This window comes from Triturus cristatus, chromosome 11, assembly GCF_964204655.1.
Source record: "Triturus cristatus chromosome 11, aTriCri1.1, whole genome shotgun sequence".
NCBI classification, from domain to species: Eukaryota; Metazoa; Chordata; class Amphibia; order Caudata; family Salamandridae; genus Triturus; species Triturus cristatus.
In genome coordinates, this window is record NC_140594.1 from 289,931,477 (window position 1) to 289,958,358 (window position 26,882).

The 26,882-nt window shown below is 44.5% G+C and overlaps 1 pseudogene; it reads left to right on the forward strand.

Moving 5' to 3' along the window:
• Positions 1 to 2,996: 2,996 nt before the first annotated feature.
• Positions 2,997 to 26,130, forward strand: LOC146784062 (uncharacterized; annotated as a pseudogene).
• The last annotated feature ends 752 nt before the right edge of the window (positions 26,131 to 26,882 follow it).

Here is a 26,882-nt window from a genome sequence, read left to right on the forward strand (position 1 = left end):
AAAAAAAAAATGCAGAGTTGTTATTGATTATACAAATGATAGCAAGGTTATAGGGTCACAGGCTATGTAAGATGTACACAACAGTGAGAGGTGGGTTCCGAGTGGGGAGCGGGGCTTTTCAAAGGCGGTTCTTCATCGCCAAGGTTTTCGAAGGGGGGGTTCCTCAGGGTGGGTGGTGGGTGGTGGAGGGGGTGGGTCAGGTGGCAGATAAAGGAAAAAATATTTTCTCATAGAGCCAGCAGTGTGAGCAAAGTCAATCAATCAATCAATCAAAGACATTTATAGAGCGCACTACTTACCCGTAGGGTCTCAAGGCGCTTGGGGGGGGGGGGGGGGTGCCGTTACTGCTCGAACCGCCGTTACTGCTCGAACAGCCAGGTCTTGAGCTTCTTCCTGAAGGAGAGGTTGTCTTGGGTCAGGCGCAGGTCGGTCGGGAGGGAGTTCCAGGTCTTGGCGGCCAGGTAGGAGAAGGACCTTCCTCCTGTTGTCGCTCTTCGGATGCGGGGAACGGCAGCGAGGGCGTGGCTGGCTGATCGGAGGTGGCGTTTGGGAGCGTAGAAGTTGATTCGGTTGTTGAGGTAGCTCGGGCCTTGATCGTGTAGGGCTTTGTGTGCGTGGGTGAGGAGACGGAAGGTGATTCTTTTGTTGACGGGGAGCCAATGCAGGTCTCTCAGATGTCCGGAGATGTGGCTGTTTCGTGGGATGTCGAGGATGAGTCTGGCTGAGGCGTTCTGGATCCGCTGGAGTCTCTTCTGGAGCTTGGCAGTGGTTCCGGCGTAGAGGGCGTTGCCGTAGTCCAGTTGGCTGGTGACGAGGGCCTGGGTGACAGTTTTCCTGGTCTCGGTGGGGATCCACCAGAAGATCTTTCGTAGCATGCGCAGGGTGTTGAAGCACGACGAGGAGACGGCGTTGACTTGTCTGGTCATGGAGAGGGAGGAGTCCAGGATGAAGCCCAGGTTGCGTGCGTGGTCCGTCGGTTTGGGTGCGGTGCCCAGGGCGGGGGGCCACCAGGAGTCGTCCCAGGCGGAGGGCGAGGGGCCCAGGATGAGGACCTCCGTCTTGTCTGAGTTCAGTTTCAGGCGGCTGGTCGTCATCCACTCGGCTACATCTTTCATCCCTTCGTGCAGGTTGGCTCTGGCGGCGGCGGGGTCGTTGGTCAGGGAGAGGATCAGCTGGGTGTCGTCGGCGTAGGAGATTATGTTGAGGTTGTGTTGGCGTGCGATGGCCGCGAGGGTGCTCATGTAGACATTGAAGAGGGTGGGGCTCAGCGAGGATCCTTGAGGGACGCCGCAGATGACTCCGGTGGCCTCAGACTTGTACGGTGGTAGGCGGACTCTCTGTGTTCTTCCGTCGAGAAAGGAGATGATCCATTCCAGTGCCTTCTCCTGGATTCCGACGTTGCTGAGGCGCTGCACTAGGGTGCGGTGGCAGACAGTGTCGAATGCCACGGAGAGGTCTAGGAGGATGAGGGCCGCTGTTTCTCCGTTGTCCATCAGGGCTCGGATGTAGTCGGTGGCAGCGATGAGGGCGGTCTCGGTGCTGTGGTTGGCTCGGAAGCCAGATTGTGAGGGGTCGAAGGATCCATTCGTCTCGAGGAAGGCGGCCAGCTGTTTGTTGACGGTCTTCTCGATGACTTTGGCTGGAAACGGGAGGAGCGAGATGGGGCGGTAATTCTTGAGTTCGGTGGGGTCCGCTGTGGGTTTCTTGAGTAGAGCGCTGAGTTCGGTGTGCTTCCAGCTCTCAGGGAAGGTGGCGGTGTCGAAGGAGGTGTTGATGATGTCTCGAAGGTGGGGTGCGATGACAGCGTCGGCCTTGTTGAAGACGTGGTGAGGGCAGGGGTCGGTCGGAGATCCGGAGTGGATGGAATTCATCATGCGGGCGGTGTCTTCGGTGCTGATCGGAGTCCAGGCGCGGAGGGTGGTGGTGGGCGGCGTTGCTGCGGTCGTGGCGTGCGTCGGTTGAGTGGTGAAGCTGTTGTGTATGTCCGCGATCTTGTTGTGGAAGTAGGAGGCGAGGGAGTTGCAGAGGTCTTGCGATGGGGTGATGTCGTTGTTTCCGGCGTTGGGGTTGGAGAGCTCTTTCACGATGTTGAAGAGTTCCTTGCTGTTGTGTGCGTTGTTGTCCAGCCGGTCCTTGAATGCAGTTTTCTTGGCGGCGCGGATCAGTTGGTGGTGCTTCCGGGTGGCAAGCTTGAGGGTGGTCATTAATTCACTATTAGTATGTAAGATGGATCGGGTTAAGTCTCTTAATGTTTATCGCAAGGCGTATAGAACAACCTACTCCCTAGTATGATGAACTCCTCAAATAAAATTAAAATAATTAGCTGGAACGTGAACGGATTGAGAGATGGCAGGAAATTTAACAGAGTTTGTGAATTTTTGAGAAAATCAGGGGCACATATATGTCTTCTACAAGAGACCCACCTTGAGTTTCAAGAATGCAAGACTACTTTCGGGAAACAAAGGTGGGTTCAGGATCTTCTTTGTTCTCATCAAAGTGGAAGTACAAGGGGGGTTGCGATGTTAATCCGGGTAAATAGTAAAATTAGAATTGAGAAACATGTTACTGACACGTCAGGTAGATGGTTGTCCACATTGTTAATGGTAGATAGTCTTCCCTTGTCATGTGCTGTCTATTATGGTCCTAATCAAGATTGTCCAGAACATTTGGTCAAGTTAAAATCATCTCTTCTCGACCTAAATGCCCCCATTATTTTGGGGGGAGATTTTAACTTGGTTTTTGATAAAACCTTGGATAGGACTTCTAGGGCCACTATCACTCCTTTACCTAAAATGAAATTAGAACTTAAGAACATAATGAAAGACTTTAATTTACTAGATATTTGGAGGGCTAGAAATATCAATTGTAGAGATTATTCTTATTATAGCCACAGATACAGACATCATTCCCGGATTGACTTTTTTTTGATAGATCAGATGCTACTTCCTCGAGTAGATTCCTCCACTTACATTCCTGCTCTGCTCTCTGATCATTCCATGGTAGAATTAACAATTAAACTTGTAAAAGAAGTACAACTGAGAAGGTGGACTCTTGATAGGTCAATACTACATATAGAAGAAGTAAAAACACGATTATTAATACAGATGGAAGAATATTTTAGGTTCACCTGTGGGTCCGCTGGTGCTCAGACTGTGTGGGAGGCCTTTAAGTCCTTCTTGAGGGGAATATTAACTTCACTCACGATTAAGAGAAACCGGGATAAAAGGAGAGCAGAAGCAGACTCTCTTAGTAAAATTAAGCTGAAAGAACAACAATTTCAACTCTCTTCCCTAAAGCAATATCCTAACTCTGATGTAATACTAAACGAGTTGAATTCTTTAAAGGCAGAGTATCAGGCCCAGCTTGATAAAGCTATTAAGGAAAGATGGGATGCGAGTAGACTACAAAATTTTTCTTATGGGGAGAAGTGTGGTCGTCTCCTGGCCTGGAAGGCCAGAATAGATCGAGCTAAGTACCAAATTGCGAGTCTAATCATACAAGATACAGGGATTTTGACCTATGATAACGGTCAGATATTAGAGGAAGTCCAAAAATATATGTCAAGGATGTATGCAGAGCGTGGGGACTTCTCCCCTGAAAGAGCTGAAATGTGGCTTAATCAACTAGTCCTACCACATCTCACAGAAGCAGATAGGGTCTTTTTAAGCTCGCCAATCAAAGAGGGAGAAGTATATAATCAACTAAAGAGCATGGCAAAAGGTAAAGCAGCGGGACCAGACGGGCTCCCAGTAGATGTGTATCAAATCAGTCCAGAATTAATCGTACCGGTCCTCACAATCTTATTTAATAAAATACATCTTTCAGGTGAGGCTGTCCCACAAACATGGACTGAAGCGACAGTGACTTTAATATTAAAACCCAGTAAGGACCCCCAGACCGTTGAATCCTATCGGCCAATCTCGCTGTTGAATACTGACTATAAAATCTTTGCAGGTGTACTGGCAGCGAGATTGGCTAAGGTTATTAAATCAGTGGTTCACAGCGATCAAAGGGGCTTTATGCCGGGTAGGCAGCTGAACGAGCTTACGTTTCAGGCTATTGCTGCTATAGATGTCGCTACTAATGAAAAATCTCCCCTGACCATTGTGGCTATTGATGCCGCAAAGGCCTTCGACCAAGTTAATTGGTTCTATTTATGGGAAACATTAGCCGCATTTGGTATGCCATTGAACTTTATAGCCTCGATTCGATCCCTATATATTAGTCCCAAAGCTAAAATCCTAGTAAATGGCCTTCTGACCGATTGGGTAGATATATCCCGTGGCACCAGACAGGGATGTCCCCTTGCTCCCCTTTTGTTTAATTTATACATTGAACCTTTTGTTATTAAGCTGAGAGCAGATCCTGTTTTCAAACCTTTTAATATTGCAAGTTTGGAGCTGAAATTTGCTCTCTACGCGGATGACCTTTTAATGTTCTCTGAATCCTGAAGAGGCTATCCCTAGACTTTTTGCTCGGGCAGAAGACTTTGGGGCAATCTCTGGCTACAAAATAAATAGAGAGAAGACCAAGCTTATGCAGTGGAACCAGGTTAAGAAGTATCCTGCTGTCAACCCTAAGATGAGGTACCTGGGAATTCACTTAGTTCAAGATATTAATCAGCTATCTAAAATAAATCTGGATAGAGTTTATAAGGAGATTTGTCATCTCCTAAAACGCTGGTCTGGTCTCTCGCTTAATATATTCGGCAGAGTGAATCTCATAAAAATGGTTATTTTACCAAAAATCACCTACTTATTTAATTCAATCCCGTTAACTTTCAATCCGAAAGACATGGCTAAAATACAGGGGAAAATAGGTTCATTTATATGGAACTCCAAGTCACCGAGAATATCATGGAAGAAATTGAGGAGGAAACTAAAAATTGGGGGTCTCGTCCTCCCAGATATACTCATTTACTGTCACTCGTTCCAACTAAAAAAACTTTAGACGAATGGCTGATAAGGCAGATACTTCTGTTTTAGGCTGTCTATTTCAGGCATTGTTACATGGATTACCCCAAGGTCAGGAATACTTTCTGTTTAAATTCGGAGATCCCAGGTTTTATAAAAAAGTGAGACTAAAGATTTTAACAGCAGCCCAAAAATTGGGTTTTTTTCAGGAAAAAGCTGGGAATTCCCTATTATGTTCCCCAGGCCCCGATTTGGGACTCCCCAGGGACTCCCGAGTGATTAAAGGATCAACTAGCTCGCCCCTTGAGGTCGGCCGGTATAACACACTGGGGAGATCTTCTAAAGGATACGCAGCTTATGGATTGGGATTCTCTCTGTAGATTGACAGGGGGTACACTCACCAGGTTTAAATATTATCAACTATCGGGTTGGTGGGCAACTCTCGTGTCGACGTCTTGTTCACCTAATCCAAAGTTTGATTTAGTAAATAGGAAAGGGACTTGGAAAAGAGAGCTGGCCTTTTGGTATTGGGCCATGATGGGTGAAGAAGAAGTGCCAGAGGCCGAACTCTTAAAAATATGGGGTGAGCAGGTTGATTTAGATCATAACAATCTTCAGGAGCTGTGGGTGGATTCCTTTACAATGTTACACACTGTGGTTAAGTCAGCTACACTCAGATACAGATCACACTCCTGAGGCGGAAGCCGGGAGAAGCGCGCAGCGCATTGCCTTTGCTTCTTAAAAACTTAATTATTTTAAAACTGTCACAGATTTACGTGTGCTAGCTTTTAAAACTCACCACAGCACCTGGCAACTGCCAAACCAATCGAGCACTTCACCCAGCTCACGTAGCGGACTTGAACGCTGCCAGCTGACACCGACATTGCTCAACTCCTCGGACGCTCGTAGCGCGAGGACTCAGGCCACGCCCACTTGTTTGGCCACGCCCCCCCAAGGCGACTACTTAAACGCTGAGTACAAGCGCCAGGTAGATACAGATCACACTCCTGAGGCGGAAGCCGGGAGAAGCGCGCAGCGCATTGCCTTTGCTTCTTAAAAACTTAATTATTTTAAAACTGTCACAGATTTACGTGTGCTAGCTTTTAAAACTCACCACAGCACCTGGCAACTGCCAAACCAATCGAGCACTTCACCCAGCTCACGTAGCGGACTTGAACGCTGCCAGCTGACACCGACATTGCTCAACTCCTCGGACGCTCGTAGCGCGAGGACTCAGGCCACGCCCACTTGTTTGGCCACGCCCCCCCAAGGCGACTACTTAAACGCTGAGTACAAGCGCCAGGTAGATACAGATCACACTCCTGAGGCGGAAGCCGGGAGAAGCGCGCAGCGCATTGCCTTTGCTTCTTAAAAACTTAATTATTTTAAAACTGTCACAGATTTACGTGTGCTAGCTTTTAAAACTCACCACAGCACCTGGCAACTGCCAAACCAATCGAGCACTTCACCCAGCTCACGTAGCGGACTTGAACGCTGCCAGCTGACACCGACATTGCTCAACTCCTCGGACGCTCGTAGTGCGAGGACTCAGGCCACGCCCACTTGTTTGGCCACGCCCCCCCAAGGCGACTACTTAAACGCTGAGTACAAGCGCCAGGTAGATACAGATCACACTCCTGAGGCGGAAGCCGGGAGAAGCGCGCAGCGCATTACCTTTGCTTCTTAAAAACTTAATTATTTTAAAACTGTCACAGATTTACGTGTGCTAGCTTTTAAAACTCACCACAGCACCTGGCAACTGCCAAACCAATCGAGCACTTCACCCAGCTCACGTAGCGGACTTGAACGCTGCCAGCTGACACCGACATTGCTCAACTCCTCGGACGCTCGTAGCGCGAGGACTCAGGCCACGCCCACTTGTTTGGCCACACCCCCCTCTCTCCCCTCCCTCATTCAACCCCTATAAAATGTGCCTAAGGCGGAAGCGCAGCGGACGAGCGCAGCGGGAGCGCCGTTTGCGCGCCGAAGGCGCGCCAAGGGCAAGCCCGTCTGCGCCCGTCCGCGCCAGACCGAGCTCTGAGCCCATACCCCAGGCTGGTCACACCTGCCCTCGACTGAACTATTCACTAGATACCCTGTACCAGCTCAGGAAACCATTAAACACCAGGTGTAGTGGCACTATCACTCTGGAAACTGATCCCACGGGCTGCTCAAATTGCGACTACAGATTGTCCCCATTCCCCCTACCCGAACCGGTATACATTGAGATGGCCCTGCTTAACTGCAGGTCACTCCCAAAGCACCAGACAGAAATTCACCTATTATTATCAGAGTCGAACTTAGACGTCCTGTTTTTAACAGAAACTTGGCTCTCTCCTAGCACTGATCCGGACATTAATCAAGCACTTCCCCCCGGATACCTCATTAAAACCCTTAATAGACCGAAGGGTATTGGAGGGGGTATTGCAATCATCTATCGTGACAAATTCTTATGCCAGTTTAAAGATAGTCCCATTGCAGATAGTGAAAATGTTCTGTTCTCCCTTCACTTGCCGCCATCTACAACACTTTCTGGGGCCCTAATTTACCGACCTCCGGGACAGGTAGGGGGTTTCATAGACTCACTCATGGACGCCATCGCTTCTTATGCCTGTGTGACCCCAAACTTCACTATTCTCGGAGACTTAAATCTCCACTTCAATGATCAAAGCAACAAACTCGCCACTGACTTACAAGCCGATTTGGCTTCCTTTAATCTTCAACTACTTAACAATGAACCAACCCATATGAAAGGACGGCTACTGGACCCCATCTTTTCCAACCTTTCCAAACTCTCCGTACAAACCCCTCTTCCCCTGCCCTGGTCAGACCACTTTATGGTCCCTTTCAAACTTCAACTTCCAGGTAAACCGTCTGACACCCCCCTTCCTCGAGTCCCCTCTCGTCCCTGGAAAAAATTGGACACTATCCTATGGAATCACGCGCTGACTTCCACTTTGCCTATAGTAGACCCTAACCCCTCGTCAGCTGAAATCCAACTTCACAACTGGATAAATGACTCCCTCGACTCAGTCTTACCATTTAAAATACTTCCATCCAGCAGGAAATCGTCCAAATTACCTTGGTTCTCTGAAGAGTTACGCAAAATAAGAAGGAAGGGAAAAAGGCTTGAACGCCAATGGAGAAAGAACTGGAACACAGCCAACAAAAGCGACTATAGAACCCATATTAGGCTTTATAAAAACGCATTAAAAACCGCGCAGGCCTCCTACTTTGAGGAGCAAATAGCCTTAGCTGCTAATTCCGCGAAAGAGACCTACCGAATAGTGAAACTCCTCACCAAAATACAAGACCCTCCATCATCCTCAGACTTGGATGGGGTAAAAAGCAATCAAATGGCAGATTTCTTTTCGGCAAAAATTGCTAAAATCCTGAGTTCCCTTCCAGCTCCTTCTACCGTACAATCAGCCCTTGGTTCCTCTCCCACTCAAGACACCCTGAGATTAACCTTTTTCTCTCAAATCTCCATTGAAACGTTTCTCAACGTTCTTCAGAAAATCAAAAGTGGCTCCCCATCCGATCCAGCTCCCATTAGTAAACTGAAGCTAGTCGCTCCCACTATCGCCCCCCTTTTTACCAATCTGATTAACGCTTCCCTCAAAACTGGTATAGTCCCGGCGAACTGGAAAAAAGCCACAGTCAAGGCTCTCATTAAAAAACCGCACTTAGATCCCACAGATCCTTCTAATTTTAGACCGATCTCATTGCTACCGGCTATGAGTAAAATAGCCGAACGGGTAGCAAATCAACAACTCTCGGCATATTTAGAGACCAATCATCTTCTCCGCATGTCCCAGACGGGCTTTAGACCCGGACAAGGGACTGACACCGCTTTGTTAGCCGTGGTCGAAGAAGCAAGGGGCATAATGGACGCAGGAGGATCAGTGGCAGTGATCCTCCTCGACCTGAGTGCCGCCTTCGACACGGTTGACCATGCAACCCTTGTCCAGCGCCTTGGTCTGATGGGAGTGGCGGACTCCGCTTTGGCCTGGATCTCATCCTTTCTTGAAGACAGGTCCTTTCAAGTTGTTGACGGGCATTCCGTTTCTAATGCTCAGTCTCTCAAGTGTGGTGTGCCTCAGGGATCCTCCCTGAGCCCCACACTTTTTAATGTCTACATGGCTCCCCTTGAGGATGTTGTCAAGCCATTCGGCATTAAAACAATAATGTATGCGGACGACACTCAGCTCGTCGTTTCGCTTAACCAACTTGACAACGCCTTGTCTAATCTGAGCAGCTGCCTGGAGAAGGTGCATCAATGGATGTGCGAATCCAGGTTAAAACTGAATGGGGAGAAATCTGAAATTCTCCTCCTGGGAACCTCTAACAAAATCCCCATATCCCTCCCTTGGCCTCCATGTATGGGAACGCCACCTATACCCAAATCCGAAGTCAAGAGCTTAGGGATATGGCTTGACCAGGACCTAAGTTTTAAAACTCAGGCTAGGAAAACGGCGGGAACTTGTTTCGGCCTTATAAAGATGGCTCGAAAGATTTTACATCTACTCCCGCTCCAGTCTAGGAAACTCCTGATGCAGGGGCTTGTGAACTCCAGACTGGACTATGGAAATGTCCTGTATCTGGGGGCCCCAGTCTCGGTTGTCCAAAGACTTCAACGCGCACAGAATGCGGCAGCTAGAATACTCACAGGAACCCCAGCGAGGAATTCGGCCAAACCAGCTCTCAAAAGCCTGCACTGGTTGCCAGTAAAGGAGAGGGTCAAATTTAAGACCCTGTGCATTACGCATAGAATGTTGCACAACGAAGGCCCTCCCATTCTGAGGACACTCGTGACCCAACAACATTCAAGCCGACAACTAAGATCTAACTCTCTTTCCCTCGCCAATGTCCCTAGAATTAGGAAGGCCAGAACAGGCGGTCGCCTGTTCTCCTATAATGCTCCTAGACTGTGGAACGTTCTTCCTCTCTCCCTGAGGCAAGAACACAACCACCTCAGGTTCAGGAAACGTCTAAAAACCCTACTCTTCCCTTGAGCTCATCTTCCTGACCTTTCTTTCCCTCAGTACCGTGGTCTTTTCTTGTTAGCGCCGGGATGCCCTAGGGTAGCTGTGCGCTCTATAAAACCTAAAATCAAATCAAATCAAATCAATCAATCAAATCAATCAAATCACTCAAAAGGAATCATTTGTTTACCCTGTATAGAGTATACATCTCACCTAAGAAATTAGTAAGAATTACAAACCTAGAACATCGATGCCCTCGTTGCAGGTTCCTCGCCGCTGACGACATACACATGTTTGTTGATTGTCCATTACTGGTGAGTTATTGGACTAGAATAGGCGAATTTATCGCGGCAGTTTTGAATATACAATTTACAATCACTCCAAGGATAATCTTGTTTGGGCTAGCTAAGGAATATCGACATGGACTCTAAATTCATTTTTTATGTAATGTTGTTAGCTAGGCGAGAAATATGCAGGGCGTGGAAAAACGAGAAGGCACCCACTTTTCCAGACTGTTTGAAACACATCATTCTTGTATGTGAGTCCGATATTGCTTGTGATCCTTCAAGTGGTGTAAAGATATGGGCAGCTCTAATGGCCTGGCGGAACAGATGAAGGTATTCCGATGATTTTACCTGGGCACTGTTGGGGCTCAATCTCCAACATCGTTAAGGGGCCTCTCAGTGAGAGAAGGTTGGAGTGGACGGAGCAAACAGTAAAATGCTAGTGGGGTTAGACCCTTCTCTTTCTCCCCCTGGGCTTTAAACATCGGAACCGCATCATACATATTGGGGGCAGAGGGGAAGGGGCTCCCCATCTAGATTGCCCTTTTCATCTGGTGGCATATGAGGAATACAAAAAAAAAAATGTCAAAAGTTAAGGTTCTCTGACTCTTTATTCATTAGTCAAATATCAATCAGGTTACAGAATTGAAAAATAGGAAAAATAGCATTAATACAGAAAATAGTACAATCTGCATATAAGCATCACATATAGGAAGGGAAATGTGGCACAAATTGTCAGTCAAAACTCTTAAAGAGTTTCTAAGAAAAAGAGTAAGTCTTACAAGGTTAATCAATCATTAATAATGGCAAAAATATCCCATAAAGAGAAATAAATGCAGTTTAGGACCTAAAATCTAAATCTGTTCTGATCCTTTCAGCTCTTTGCCTCTGCCTCTGCTTCGCTGTGCTAGTCTGTGTCTCTGTCTCAAGCTGCACCATAGCCCCCACAGAATGCAGCCCCTCCCTGTGTCTGTGTCCAGCACAGAAACTGGGCCTGGCCCTCAGAAAAATGAAAAAAGAAGAGAGGGGCAAAAAGCAAGGCACAAAGGCACTCCTCCCACTTGTAAGCCATATTTCAAATAAAAGTTCACGTGCTCAGTCCTCATAGCTGGTCCAATCAGAACTTCAAGACATATCATCTCCCCATGGGCTGGCTGGATACGTCATTTATCAGGCTTGTTCTTGTTCAAATTTCAGTCTTGTGATTTATGAAAAAAAAAAGTGTGTTCTTCTCTTCAAGTTTAAACAGGCTACACAAATATGCAACATTTTGAAGGTCGAAGGAAGCTGTAGGCAGGATTTTTTTATCAGGGCCCTTTCATTGAAAGTGGCTAGGGAAAGAGGAGCACATTCCAAACTAATGTTTCAATTTAGTCCACTAAAGCAAACTAAAATCACGTGGTTTTCTACACTGTGAAACCCAATTCAGCACATTTCTACTCTTGCAAAAATACATGATGCCATTTTAAAAGTACAAATACATTTTCTAAATTAATGTGCATTCTATAGTGAGATTACATATGGATTAATCACATATAAGCATGGCTGTTCAACTAATTAAGCATGTTTTCACATGAAAGCACCTCCAAACTTAAGCATTATGATCTCAACTTGCTTTTCCACAATCTGCGTGCCATTATAAAACTCATGTCTGCAGCTTTTTGTCATATAATAATGCATACATTTTATAGGTGAAATCTAAGCTCCATCACAGGTGCTCATCCATTGAGAAGTGGTACTCTCCCCTTCAAATGAAAGAAGTGCAGGTGCTCAGTACCGGACAGCACCTGCCTATTTAAAGCACTGGTCGCTGGTCCGCTCGAGTAGCACCAAGCAAACACTCACGGCGCAGGGCTGTGTGGGACAGACACTTGCAGTCTACAATTCGGATTCACCCAAAATGTTTTTTCGTGTAGAAACGTGCAAAGGATGTATAAAAAGTTGCTTTAGGTTAAAAAGGTGTGCAAAAAAAGCAGATCACAAAAACTCATTGATTTTCAGCACTTTACGGTCAGCTGTCTGCTACCAACATTTTACCTCCTTTGCCTATTTTCAGTCGTGTAACTCCAAATTTGGAGATTAGCTGGAAAAGTGATTTTTGTATTTATTATTTTCAAAAATAATCAACTTGATTTCTAAAATATCGGTGGCCATGAATAACTCGTTTTTTTGCCAATAAATTGCTTAAAGAAGGAGCTATACCGATTCTTACCCCTGCGTCAGGTTGACACCCGGTGACGATGGCCAGCAGGCCTTTAAGTGGGCCGGGTCTCACCAGTGCTGAGCACCGGCAGTTTTTTAAAGGGGGGCTAGAAACGGGTCTCTATTGGGCTCTGTTTTGTGCCCTTGAAGAGGCGGTCCATTTTTTTCCAGACTGCAGTGACAGCAGGCACATCCATGTGTGCGCGTGCTCACACTGCTCCCTTCTCAGTAGTGGAAAAGTTACGGCATGACGTCATGGCAGGTAAGCGTTGTAGGGGAGGGAATTCCTTTAAAGAGTAATTTTCTCTCAGGATTTCCCTTCTCTTTTTGAAATTCAGGAGCAACAACATTGTCGTGGTGTCACCAGGGCTTTAAGTGGAAGCTTTTTCAATATTATATACAAGCCATAGTTGCTGCCTATCTTATCCAACTAATATCCATTGACAAAGCTGTAGGTACGATGTTACTTGTTGTATCATATATCTGGATGCAATGACAGAAACCGCAAAATACAAGTCGGGCGGCACACTATGCTAAGAGCAGATTTTTAGCTTACGTGTTTTTAAGCCACGCCCTTAATTTCATTGGCCACGCCCCTTTGAGAGACCCCTCAGTTTTTTCATCCCACTTACAGCCCTGGTGGCCAGTGTGCCGATTTGGAAAGATGAAAGGCTGAGGTGGCCCTTAATGGAACTCTTGGCCAATCAATTACCTCTTCAGTATTACCAAATATGTCACAATTAAGGTGAATACTGGCCCTCAGACCGTTCTAACCACGTCCACGTTTGTCAGGAGTGCAGCCGGCACGGTGGGAGCAAAGCGATTTGCCAAGATCACCCGGTGAGGACAGATAGCGCCGGGATCCTGGATTGGAGGGCTCCAAAGTTTGGAGGGAGGGGCGGCTCTTAACCAAATATGAAGTTCACTGCTTTCCTGTTGCCCTTTTAGACACAGCATGTAGCCGTGTACCCAGGAATGCACCCCTGCAGGAGGTTGAAATCTCTCTCATTGTGGTTAGATTTTTTTCCCTAAAACCAAAAAGAGCTTCTGTTTTTGACCGTAAAAGTAGGCATCGACAAAACAGGGGGGTAAAATTTATATCATGACACCCCCATACTTCGAGGTTATCAATTTCATTGCCTCTATCTTTTTTTAATCCTATTTCTGGATTTGGTATTTTACTTGGACGATGGAAACTGCAATAGGATCCAAAATGTGCTCCCCGATTAGCAGATGTCCTGCATGAGCCCTTCGTTGGCAGAGAGAAACATTTCACGGGTCTGGACTGTAACACACAGACAAACAAACATACATGCATACACACACACACGCACACACACACATGGCCACACATACATAGATGCAAACAAACATACACACACACAGATACACAGACACACATGGGCGAACACACACACTTGCGCACACATGCACGCACACACATGCAGGTACGCACCAGTACCTGTCACGAGATCAGCTGCTGGTTTCCATATGCGGGTCTTGCACAAATGACACACTTGCTTCTTGTGCACTCCATGACAAACAGTGAAGGCTCATGTTGCTGTTCACTGAAACCTCGAACGATTGCATTACCGGTCGTTCTCCTGCTAATAGTGACAAGAGGCGCTTTGTTTGGCGCTACACAGCACCACGTGATCACACTGGAAGGACACTCTTTAGTTGCTTTATATTCTCATCTGAAAGTAAAACCAGGCTGCACCCCAGGGCCTCTGTGCACACCGCAGCGAGTGGAGTTGTGCTTGGCCTGTGCCTCTTTAGGAGCTCGGCGAGGGCAGTGCTGCGCCCGAAGCAAGGAGGAATCACCTCCAGGTCTGGTAGAGCAGCTGTTTGTAAGTGTCTCCTCGTGCTTACGTTAGAAGTCCCTGGGAATCCCTGGTCTTCTAGAAAAGCGGAAGGTACACGCTGGCTTCATTACTTTCTTACACCACAAAAAAGTTATGGTGGCTAGAGGAGAGAAAGTGTAAACGCAATAAACACACACACTGTGAGTCCCATTGCCAGACAAAAAAAGAAAAGAAAATATTAACACAGCGCGCCTAAGCTTAACAGGCGACATCCAGAAGGAAAGATTAAGCACACATCAAATAAAGGGAAGTAAACAAAGCCCGATCGATTCTAACTGCAAGGCAGGCTAACCACAAGCATTTGCAATGCAATAGGTCCAATTACATTGCAAATGGTTAAGTTTAAAACTGAGCACGGCGCCGCTTCAAGGACACCGCACTCGTTTTTTGTTTTTTTTAAAACTTTTAACACACGAGAGCGGTGTCCTTGAAACAGGCGCTGCACTCGGTGTTAAAGTAAAAAAAAATATAAAAAACCGAGCGCGGTGTCCTTGAAGCTGCGCCGCGCTCAGTTTTAATGTAAAAAACAACAGAGCGCGGTATCCCTGAAGTGGAGACCGCGCTCAACATAAATGCTAAATATAAATAAATAAAGTGAGCGCGGTGTTCCTAGCGGACGCCGCGCTCATTAAAGTAATAAAAAGCATACAATTTTGAGCGCATAGCACAGTGTCCGTTTTAAAAATAGTGCTCTCCCACCAGATAACGCCCACCGTGTAACGCCGCAAGTAAACGATCCAGTCCGGATGGGCAGTCCCAAAAGGTGACCGGGCGGTAACAAAGAAGCCTAATTTTCAATCAGAAGCCAGCGTTTACCATAACCGATGACGCCAGCCAATAAAGAAGATGATCGGGGATTCAACGCCACTTCTAAAACCTACCCTATTACAATATATCTGGCTGATTGTTGGAGGTCGTGTTCGCTCAGTCAGGGACCACTGTGTGTATGGTGACCGGAATTATCGCAGGCCCAGACTGAGGTTAACTGGTGGGCTCAGATATGTCGGGATGGTGGTGGCTAGTGTCAACTTGGAGGGGCATAATATCCCTTATTTTTTCCCAGTGGTCGAAGTGGGCGGGATCGGCAGGGCACGCCGTGCCCCGGCTACTTCTTTAATTAAATGGATTCCGTTCCCCTACTTTCTTTTTTAAACATGGGTCCCAGGATAGGGCAAATATCCAAGGGGGCTCGGCATTCGTGGCCGTTCGGGAACGGGCGGGTGGGCAGAGAAGGAAGAGGACTCTATCTTTTCCTTCTTGCCCAGAGAAGACCAGGACAGTGTGCACTTCTGCTCTGCCACTGGCAGCTGTCCCCCTACCCCCCTCTCTCTCTTTCTTCCTCTTCTTCCATCTTTTCTGTCTCGCTTCTCCTGATTTAGTGAAAATCGTGACTTCAACAAACAGGGTCCTCACCCTATCTTTTCTCCTTTCGTGTATTTGTTCCCTTGTGAAATGGATCCAAAAAGAAAAGCACTTTTGATGGAAATGCTGTCTATTTGACATTTTTCTATTCCAAAGTTCAGCCTCAGGAAAAGGTTCAAAGTATGACAAATAAATAACTAAACAAAACATAGGGGCCGCAAAGTGGCCAGATTGGTTTTATTCACACCGAAACATTAGCGCCACTTTACAGAGTTTGCCAGTGAATCGCTACTTTTGTTTTCTTGTCTTTCTTTGAAAAACATGTTTTTTTCCTGGTTGGGGAAGTGCAACAATCCTGGAGATACTGCAATACCTGGTTAGTAGGTAGATTGGAAAACAAAATGCGTACTGCGGCTCTATGTTCAGGGATGTGGTCTTTTTGAACCATACTGCTCGCGTTTTGTAAGTATATAAGAAATGGACATTGAAATGAGTCCCTTACGGGCCCTGTAGTCATGTCCTTAACTTTTCAGGCAAAAACACACACTGATTTCTGAATAGTGAGTGTAAAAGCGTTAAAGTAACTGTGTTGTTCCTGCTTACATTTCACATGCTTTACTTAATCTTGCATTCCCTATGAGCGATTAGTTTTCCCAGGATGTTGTCACTTTTTTTTTTTAGGCAGCATATTACACGTCTTGCGCGTAATTTGAATTGAGTCGCATCCAGGTGTTTATCGTCGGGCACAATTGGGTTGTAGTTGAAGGCAGTGCGAGTTTCTCTCAGTGGGGCAGTATGGTGTTCAGTGGGGGAGAGGATGTGGCACTATGGTCAGAGCTGCTGAATTTGGAACAGGGGAACCAGGTAACTTCATGACCAGTCCACCAGACCACTCTCCTGAGGAAGCGCATTCCCATGCTAGACCTTAGAAGCCCTGGTGTCTTAGCACCAGCAGGTGGCAAGTGTGGGTGAACCTTGAAGGCCTATCCCCCACAATCCATACTGAAGTTCACCTCCAGTCTTGCGGGCAGACCTATGAAGCAGCATACCCTACAGCAACAGTGACTCTGTCACTGAGGTCACAGGACCCTTGAGAAGGGCCAGCTCTAGGGCGGTGCAAACTGTGTGACCACACCGGTCGCTGACTTCGGGTGGGGGAGTCGTGATTGCAAGGATATTATGGTTTTAAAAGCACTTGCTGCCTCCTTCCTTGCCTCCAGCACGTTTCGGCAACAAAAAAAATGTCATGATAACTTCAGTGATTAATGTTCTTCCTAGAGAGAGATAGGAGTTTAGTCTAGTGGAAGTTTCGACTCATGGAAAGGTAGCATAGAGGGTTAATGTACCTGCTGCAAAAAACTTGCACCATGCAGATCACAAAGTGCACATAATCCAAATAGGTCAGTGGGTTAGTGCTTTTGTCAGAGTGATCCTTTTGTTACTTGCAGTTCACAAGTTAAAATCCTAACATGGAACAGTGAGCTATTAACTGTCACTAAAAAGCTGCATGCAAACTGCAAGGTATAGATTAGAGCGTTATGTTTTTTTTCCCTCCCAGTTTTTGATTATCCTAATGTTGCAAAAAGTGTTCATTTGGATATAAATCAATTCTGATTATTAAAGAGAACCACCAGCCATGGTATTACAATTTAAATTCTGAGTTTGTGTTTCTCCAGACCAATCACTATTAAACTATACGGCCCTCTAGTATGGTTATCATGTGACTCCTACACTTTGTAGTCCTCTGTCTTATGTAAAGTTTCCTATATAATGATTTACACAAGTATGATTGATTGTCTCTGTGTAATTTGTGTGATGTAAAGTGCTCTGCCACCCTACACTGGTATGAGTGGTGCTGTAAATCAAAATAAATGCATCTGATGGAGTGTGGGGTTATGGAGACTTGGGGGACACTGTTAAAGGGTGGTAGTGAGGGAATCCGTGACAAAGGGTGTCATTGGGTGGCACCAACCAACATTGTCGCACAGGGCTCCACTAGCGTTAAAGCCGGCCCTGCCCCTGAGGTCAGTCCGCCTCACCCATTGGTACCTCCATTGGCCTTGTTTCAACAGTAGTAGCTGCAACTTACCCAGGATCAGTAATGCATGATTTGCATGCACACCAAACTAAGTTTGCAAACTCCACAGTCTCTCTGCTTCATGTACAAGCACTTTTAACATGTGCTACCTGCTTTGGGGGCACTGGAATTATGGAGCAATGAAAGACAAAATTATGCTGCAGTGTTGACTAAATTATGCAGCAAAAAATGCTGCAGTTTAATGCAGTATATTCTCTAATACTTTATTATTTTGGCATTTTACACATGCTAACAGTCTCTGCAAATAGTTTGCCTTATTAGTACCAGGGTAACATACAAATGAATCAGTAAGAAAGGGGATCAGTCAACCTTTGCAAAGGGGTGTCCACTTTGCAGCATCATTAGTCCCATTTTTTGTAACTTTTTGATCTGTTGAAGCTACAAACAATTTATTAGTTAAAATTGTCAGATTATGCAGCAGATGTATTACGTGGCAAATATGGTAGAGCCATAATTATATGGAAAACGTTTGCAAACTAGAATATTTTGCCGTTCATGTTTGATCTGGTCTTGCGGAACCAGAGAGAAGTGCTGATGACAGAAACTCCATGGCTCGGAGACATATAGCTTGTACATCTATTTTTAAGCATATTTGGGACATTCTGTGATTGGAAACATATCCCACTTTGTGAACGTATTCTAATATCAATAGCTCAAATTAAGCCTTAAATAATTGTGTATCCATTCATTGAATTAAATAATATAATGCGCTGTAGCTGATCATTGAAATGCCAAACAAATACTAAAAATTGTGATGTTTTGCGCATTCTAGCCACACCTCTGACTCCACCCACTTATCCAATCCTTGTGTTATTCCCGCCCTCCGATTCTCTGCCCACAGTTCCCCTACTCTTTTTTTCTCCACTTCGACCACTGTTTCTTCCTACAGTTAAAAATATACAACTAATTGTAGAAGGCAATACAAATGTTGACTTGCATGCAGTGAAAGTAGACTAGAGAAGTGCTTGCATAATGTAAATACAACCCTGTTGAGTGAAAAGGGTATATTTAGGGAGATTACAATGTGGCAATATTAAAGTATTCAGTTAAGAAAAAGGGGTGGATTCTGTGCTAAAAATATTCTTACTGTGATCGGGACTGGGCATTTCCAATTACTTGAGTAGCCGCTCTCCCCATCGGAGATGCGGTGATCTGATAGCAGTGCACGGCTCGTCCAAGCCAGAATAGATAGGAGAACATCCTGCCGCTTAGCGTCCTCGTGGACTCGTTAGTCACAAAGCACACAAATCCGGCGAAACGGACTACATGACTGACACGCGCACCAAAGACCTGTCGCCACGCCACCATGCCTCCTCCACGAGGACGCTGCGTGGGCATTTCATCTGGGTTTACGGGAAAGGAGGTGGGGGGGGGGGGGGGGCTACAACAAACAGGCACACAGAATGCTGTAAGGAGCCCATGTCGGTCTCTGCAGCTGATTGGCTCTTCCCGGGGGATTTGTAGCAGCCAGGAATTCCCTACATTCTGAGCCAGCCGATGTTGCACATGCCCCATTCCTCACATCAGAGGGTACAAGCCCCTCAACACTCAGGAAGGGTATGCCAGGTCAAACAGGATTACTTTAGAAGCAATCCCAGAGTCATTGGATGATCATCCAACTACTCTAGAAGTAATTTTCACATCATCAGACATCATCAAGCTCTTGAAGTCATCAGCAGAGTTTAGAAACTTGAGCTCGATGACTTGTGGATGACTTGAAAATGAGCATCTGATGACTTCACAAGGTGTGACTATTCCTGAGGACTTCAGGAGGATTTAAGAATGAGTATGCGATGACTTCACAAGGTGTGACTATTCCTGATGACTTCGGGAAGACTTAAGAATGAGTATGCGATGACTTCACAAGGTGTGACTATTCCTGATGACTTCAGGAGGATTTAAGAATGAGTATGTGATTACTTCATAAGATCCAATTGTGCTTGATGATTTGAAAATAAACATCCAAATCTCCACAAGCATCATTTCTTCTTAACATGATGAAATTGCTCCTTATGTTTTGAGAATGATTATACTTCTAGTGCAAGAGGTAAACACCCATTACAACTAATCTTTTACCACTACTACCATCACCCCGCATACCTTCACAATGCAACTACCATTACTCGGCAATGCCATTACAACGCATGGCATTACAATGCATATGCATTTACCACACATGCTTTTACAACGAAATTTGTTGTAAATGCATGAATGGTAGAAGCATATGTGATTTATATGGAAGTATAAGGTATGTATAGGGTTTGGGTTTTGGAGTGTAGGGTTATATGATTTGGGGTTCAGGGGTAATTTTAGGGTTAAGGCGTTTGGGGTGCTGGGGTATTTATAGGGTTCAGGGTGGGTTTAGGTTTTGGGGTGCAGGGGTATTTTTAGGGTTCAGGGTGGGTTTAGGATTTGGGGTGCAGGTTTATTTTTAGTGGTCAGGAGTAATTTTAGGGTTCAGGGTGGGTTTGGGTTTTGGGATGCTGGGGTATTTTTAGGGTTCAGGGTGGGTTTAGGTTTTAGGGTGCAGGGGTATTTTTAGGGTTTAGGTTTTGGGGTGCAGGTTTATTTGTAGTTGTCAGGGGTAGTTTTAGGGTTAAGGGCATGTTTGGGTTTTGAGGTGCCCAGGGTATTTTTGGGGTTCAGGGTGGGTTTAGGGGTGCAGGGGTATTTTTAGGGTTCAGGGTCATTTTAGGTTTTGGGGTGCAGGTTTATTTTTAGTGGTCATGGCTAATTTTATGGTTAAGGGTATGTTTGGGTTTTGGGGTGCTGGGGTATTTTTAGGGTTCAGGGTGGGTTTAGTTTTTGGGGTGCAGGGGTATTTTTAAGGTTTAGGTTTTGGGGTGCAGGTTTATTTGTAGTGGTCCGGGGTAGTTTTAGGGTTAAGGACATGTTTGGGTTTTGGGGTGCCCAGGGTATTTTTGGGGTTCAGGGTGGGTTTAGGTTTTGGGGTGCAGGGGTATTTTTAGGGTTCAGGGTCATTTTAGGTTTTGGGGTGCAGGTTTATTTTTAGTGGTTATGGGTCATTTTAGGGTTAAGGGTATGTTTGGGTTTTGGGGTGCTGGGGTATTTTTAGGGTTCAGGGTGGGTTTAGTTTTTGGGGTGCTGGGGTATTTTTAAGTGGCATGGTGGGTTAGGGTTTTCGGGTGTAGGGGAATTTTTAGGGTTCAGGGTGTGTTTGGGTTTAGAGGTGCTGGGGGATTTTTAGGGTTCAGGGTGGCTTTAGGTTTGGGGTGTAGTAGAAAATTTAGGGATCAGGGTGTGTTTTGTTTTTGGGGTGCTCAGGGTAATTTTAGTGTACAGGGTTCAGTTTAGGTTTTGGGGTGCTAGGGTAGTTTAAGGTATCAGGGTGGGATTGGGGGTGTAGGGGTATTGTTAGTGGTCAGGGTGTGTTTTAGGGTTCAGTGTGGATTTGGGGTTCCAAGGGTAATTTAAGATTTTAGTGGGCATGGGTATTGGGGTGGTATGGGTAATTTAACAATGTTAGGGGTGTTTAGTTATTGGCATAAAAAAGGACTTTTGGGGTTTTTAGTTTTTAAAAAAAAATAATTAAAATTAAATATATAATATACATATCATATTAAAAAATGTATATATATTTACCATAAACACTTTTACAAAGTTTATGCATTCACCATGCACGCCTTTGCGTTGTCATGGCATGCGTGGTAAAGGCATATGCGGAGTAAAAGTTTGCGGGGTGATTATATCGCGTGGTTGTGCATTTTTATACAAAGGTGAAAAATTGCTTTGCAATTTTTAATAAACAAAAAGGGCAGAAATGATGCTGTGCATGAATAGCAAAATGTATGCAGCGTTAAAGGTTGGAAATAGAATTTCACGCACCTAAAAGTGGAAAGACTATGATGCCTCTATCATAGCTGCCATGGTTTCAGATTGCGTATGTGTGACATTTTCATATTTCACTGTAATTAGGAGTGACATTCAACGACTATGAGTGACACTTTCCTGGGAACAAAAATCAAACAATGAAGATGAGGGAAATATATAAATAACAGAAATTAGATCCATTTGAGCAACCAGAAACACTAAAAAAAAGTCTTAATAAAGCTGCAAAGCACTAGAAATGGAAGGGCACTAAGCAACATGAAACACAGGGCGCTCTGGCGCTAAGCAGGCCACTTGTTACTAGTAGCAAGTCTCATCTTCCGTACTCACAACAATACCAGTGTGCACATTTAAAGTTTAAAGATAAGGGATCTGGTGGAACAACATTTTGGCTAAAAGTAATTTTGAAGGAGACAAACTGGGTAAACTACAAACAGCTTTTACAAAGAGAAGTGTCTTTCCAAAAGGTTTTGGTGTAACGCTTTATGGCAAAAATCCGTTTTTTTTGTGCTCAACACTTGTGCAAATGATGATGTGGAACTGACGCTATGCGCATTATACAAAGTGGATAGTGTGATAAACGCAAAATGACACATACGTTTTCTATTATACACAACAGAGCATACAATGTGCTTTAGCAAACAGTGTATAAGTCAGTGGTTATTTTTAACACATTTATTTATTTTTGTCACTTTCTTTTTGTGGTTATGGATAGATTGTACATTTATCCTTTATTATCCATACCTCTTTATTTATATATTCTGTCTAGCGCGTGAAGATATATTGCAATTGAGCACTATGTTCTTATCTCTGTTTTGAAGTTTATATGTAAATATTTTTTTTTCTCTTTTTAGTGAAGAAACCGTGTCTAATGATTCAGGCTAATTTTGAAGACATAATTGCAAGCTATTCTGGCACAACAGAGGGTCTAAAACAGGTGTTACTTCAAAGGGCACAGGAGGAAAAGCAGTTGTTAATGGACTGTGGCAATCGGGGAAGCGCTGGGAGACTTAAGAGGGTGTTACGCGAACTCCAAGAGGAAGAAATTGCAGAGAAAAGATGTAAGGACAAAATAGCCAAGCAGAGTGGACTGGATTCTACAAGAGTTGGTAACAAAGCTCATGCCGAAAGCACAACTTCTCAGCATGGTGATGCGAGTTCGCGGATGAATTTGCAGAAACTTGAAAACCTTGAAGTGTCCTTCATCCTAAATCCACAAGTAAAAAAGACGCAGTAGAATGTGACAATGAACTTGTCTTGGAGTCCCAACTTAAATCCAAATATCAAGGACAAAAACATGCCTCCCTTTCACCACGGCACCAGTTAATGCCCAAAAAACTATTCCCTGCACGAGAACTGGCTGTTGCGAGCAAAGAAGTAACACCTTCTAGACCCTGCAAACAAGATCCTAAAATGATGGTACACTCGGCACCACATATTTTGACACCACAAGAATTTGTGGCTCACGGCTCAGTCACACTGCCTGGCCTACAGTGACTTTCCATCTGCAGCAACAGCTGTGGATATGAACCATACCCCGTGCCGTGATGACCTGTTTGGAAGCAACGAAAACTTTGACCAGAATGTAAGCAGAGATAAATGAGTGCTGCCATTATACACATTTGCATATTGTTAAGCCTGTATGCCAGCCGTTTTTCCTTGGTTAACACAATTTGCCTTTTGGTGCCAAAACCACAACTTCTACCTGTTATCTCTACAAAAAGCCTAGATACTCATTAAAGCATAGAATTAATATGGGGCATTCATTTCCTCAACAATAAGGCACATATACCTACCTGTGAAATATGAATAGACAAATGGAAAACTGTTTGACATGGTCAGTGTAAATAAGGGCCTAATGATTTTTTTTCTCTTCCCCCCCCCCCCCCCCCCCCCCTCCCCTCAGGACAGTGAAGAATCCTTTCATTTGATGACGGAGGAAAGTCCATTATTCAACACTGGGGTAATGTTTTTTTGTGTTTTTTTTAAGATACATAGGAAATTGCATTTCCACCTGTATGGCCTAATTATGATTTGCTTTCTCTCTAAGGAAATGGTATATAACTCCTTGGCCATAATTAATCACAATGAAAACTATTCCGTTGGCCCTGGTTCCTGTCAGAATGAGGAGTGTGTACAGTTACGAGCTGAAATCGAACACTTAAAGGGTGCGTGCTTAATATTCTACCTTCCCAAGTAAACTGCAACAAATTCCCATTAATAATCATTTTTTCCACCGACAACACATTCATTGCCAAAAAGTATGCTCGTTATGTGACTATTGTATTATCTGCTGCCTTTAACAACTGTATTTATTTGATTATAGCACAGTTGCAAGGCACTTGCAATAGGGAGTTGGCATTAGAGTATTTGCAAGCTGTGATGTCTGCTTTGACCAATGCAAGCAACGTAACAGATACAGCAGCATCAAAGATATACAGTCGATCATTCACTGTACAAAAGGTACTTCTTTTCTCTGCCACTCTTTTAGCCCAGTTGAAGTGTATATAGGGTAAACCTTGTAGATTTCCTGCATGAGGACTTTGAAATCTTTCTGCATGCTATGTTTTTAAATATGGCTGCCTTATACTCGAGGCGCTACCCTAGCAAATATTACATTGTTAGCAAAGTGTTGTAAAATGTTCTTGAAGCTTCTTGTTAGATATAAGTAGATTTATTCAAGTTACAGCAGAGTACAGAAAACCTCACCAGCTGACCAGGCCATCAGCTGACAAGTGTAGAATGCTAGAGTACAGGCTAGAATACTCTTAGGTAATGTGGTAGGCTGAGGAGGTAATAACACTAAGAAAGGACTAACTAATACAGTCAGCCATGTTAAGAATCAATATACAACACAATGTATAGATGCCAAATCAAAATATAAAACTCATATATTTTTTAATATTTAACCTAACATGATGGCAAATAGTTAATAGTTGTATTATTTTGCAGCCTGATATGCAGCAGTTGGTGAAGGACTCAAATGATCCTTCACGGTTCAAAGATGTTCTCGTTCCAAAGCGAAAATTGCACAAACTCTTGGAGGAAGCCAAGGCAGCTAGAGACAGTGCGGGTTTTCTTCTCAATGGTATCAGCGAAATACTTTTTTCTCCAAAAGAACTTGCTTCTGCAAAAGGTGTAACGAAGTCTCCTTCTGGAGCAGCTGTCCTTGATGAGGAGAAGGTCGAGGCATTATTTGGTAAGATATTACAAATGTTCAACTTAACATTGTCTATCTTGGATTGTGAAAATTCATTATTATACATGGTGTTAAAGAAGGTTTGCATATGTGGTCTTGTATCATATAATGGTACGATGACTCCATCATTACTCAACAGATGTCTGCAAATGAGCAAGAAGAACAATGGGGGTGGCTTGTCATTTATTAACAATGTGTGCTGAGTTTGTGCTACAAATCTGGCACAAAGCCTTGAGTTGGGATTTCATTTCTAAGTCTGTGGTCCAGGTGAGGGGCTCAAACTGGATGAATGGGTGATAGCAAACTGAACTTATAAAATACTGTAATTGCAGCTTTTATGATTAATAGACCAGTTGGTCCTGTCCCTAGCACTTGGTTGTAAGCTCCAATTTTTATTTCTAGTCCCTATGCTAGTTAGACTGTTTTCAAAATATGAACATTGCAAGTAGAGTTCTGCCTCCAGGATGGTTTTGTAAAGAAATCTGGCACTGATTACTTTGTTTGCAGAGGAAGCGTGACTGTGTTTACAGAATATGACTATGGCACATGTTTGTTTCAATTCCTCTACATCGGTACAGTCTTTCTTCCAAGTACCCCAGCGTTTCAAATGGGTGAAAGAGGCAGAGAAGACAGACTTCTACTTTGGGCTGTAATGGTCATTGGGGACCAGGGGCTACACACCAGTTATGTGGTGGTGCTTTGTGTTCAATTTCTGTCGTCGGTCACGTTTGCTCCTTAATAATTCTCCTATTTAGTGTGGATTTAGAGCTACAGAAATGTACGCCTGCTCTGAGCCATGCCCACTCCTGCTGCCCTGCGTTTTATCTGAAGTTTTGGAGGGGACCTCATCTTTTATCATCAGGGGTCCCATTGCACAACATTTAAGACCTTTGTTGAAGGTGCACATTTCTGTGTCCTTCCTGAAACTCCAACAGATTTCCTGAATCCACAACTTGCTGCTTCACTCTTAAGTCCATAAAGGAACTTTTTTCTTTCCTCACCTTCCGCCCCCTCTTCATCAATGCCTTGCTCTCACCTGTGCCTCTTTGACCAACTGCCCTTAATGTTACACTTGTGAACCCTTGTAACCCTAACCATATCTCATCTGGCACTCTATATGAAATAATGGTACTGAAACTTTTTAAAGACAGATCAGCCCATTTAAAATCTAAAAATAGTGGTGGTGACATGATACTGATGTATGTTTTATTTTTCCAGAGTTTATGAAGTCTGTATGCAGTAGCAATGGCTGGCCATCACTGGACTACAGAAGTATGAGAAGGAAGCTGGCTACAAAGATGTGTAATGCTAGGAGAGGATTAAAGAAAACTCCGCATCTAGAATCAAACAACGAACTTGCTGGTTTTCGTTAAGCAATTTTTTCTGGTTGCAGTAGTCTGGCCTTTTTTTCCCTCCTTTTTGTTTTTTACTGGACTTTTTTTTCTGGATTTTTCCTCTTGTTTGGTATCCTGGCCCCTATGGGGCCAAATATGTGCTTTCGATAAATAAAATTACATGTTGACACATACCTTTTTGAACATTTTTCATTTAACCACTGTTTTGTTTGTTCTTTTGCCACTGGTTACCATGTCAAACAGATTCAGATAATGCTCTGTACCTCAAAATAAGGCAAGTCCCAGTGAGTCAGGAGTATGTGAGTAGCAGCACAGGTTAACAGTAGCGGCTCGTATAGGGCGTGCTGCGGGCGGGGGAGAGACCGGGTGGGAGGGTAGCAAACAATGACATACGACAGAACGGAGGAACGTAATAATTACTTACCTTCGTCCGTCGCATGTCCGTGTTTACTACCCCCCCACCCTGCCCCTCCCGTCCCACTGCCCTGTTGCACGCCCTATGCAAGCTGCTACTGGTTGTTACACTTATCTGAATGCAAAGTATAACATTCTTTCAGACCACTTCTTTTGTATGAAGGTGCTTGTGGTATTTCTGCAGCACAAACCTAGCCAAAAATAGCATTTCTCAGATTTATTTTATACAGGTATCTACCCCTCACTGTACAATTTAAAAAATAAACAGATTATTAGGACCAGATTTAGAGAAGTTTTCTTTGGTTTGCTTAAGTTTTACAATGCAGACCTTAATCAAAATCCTTTTCAGGATTTAC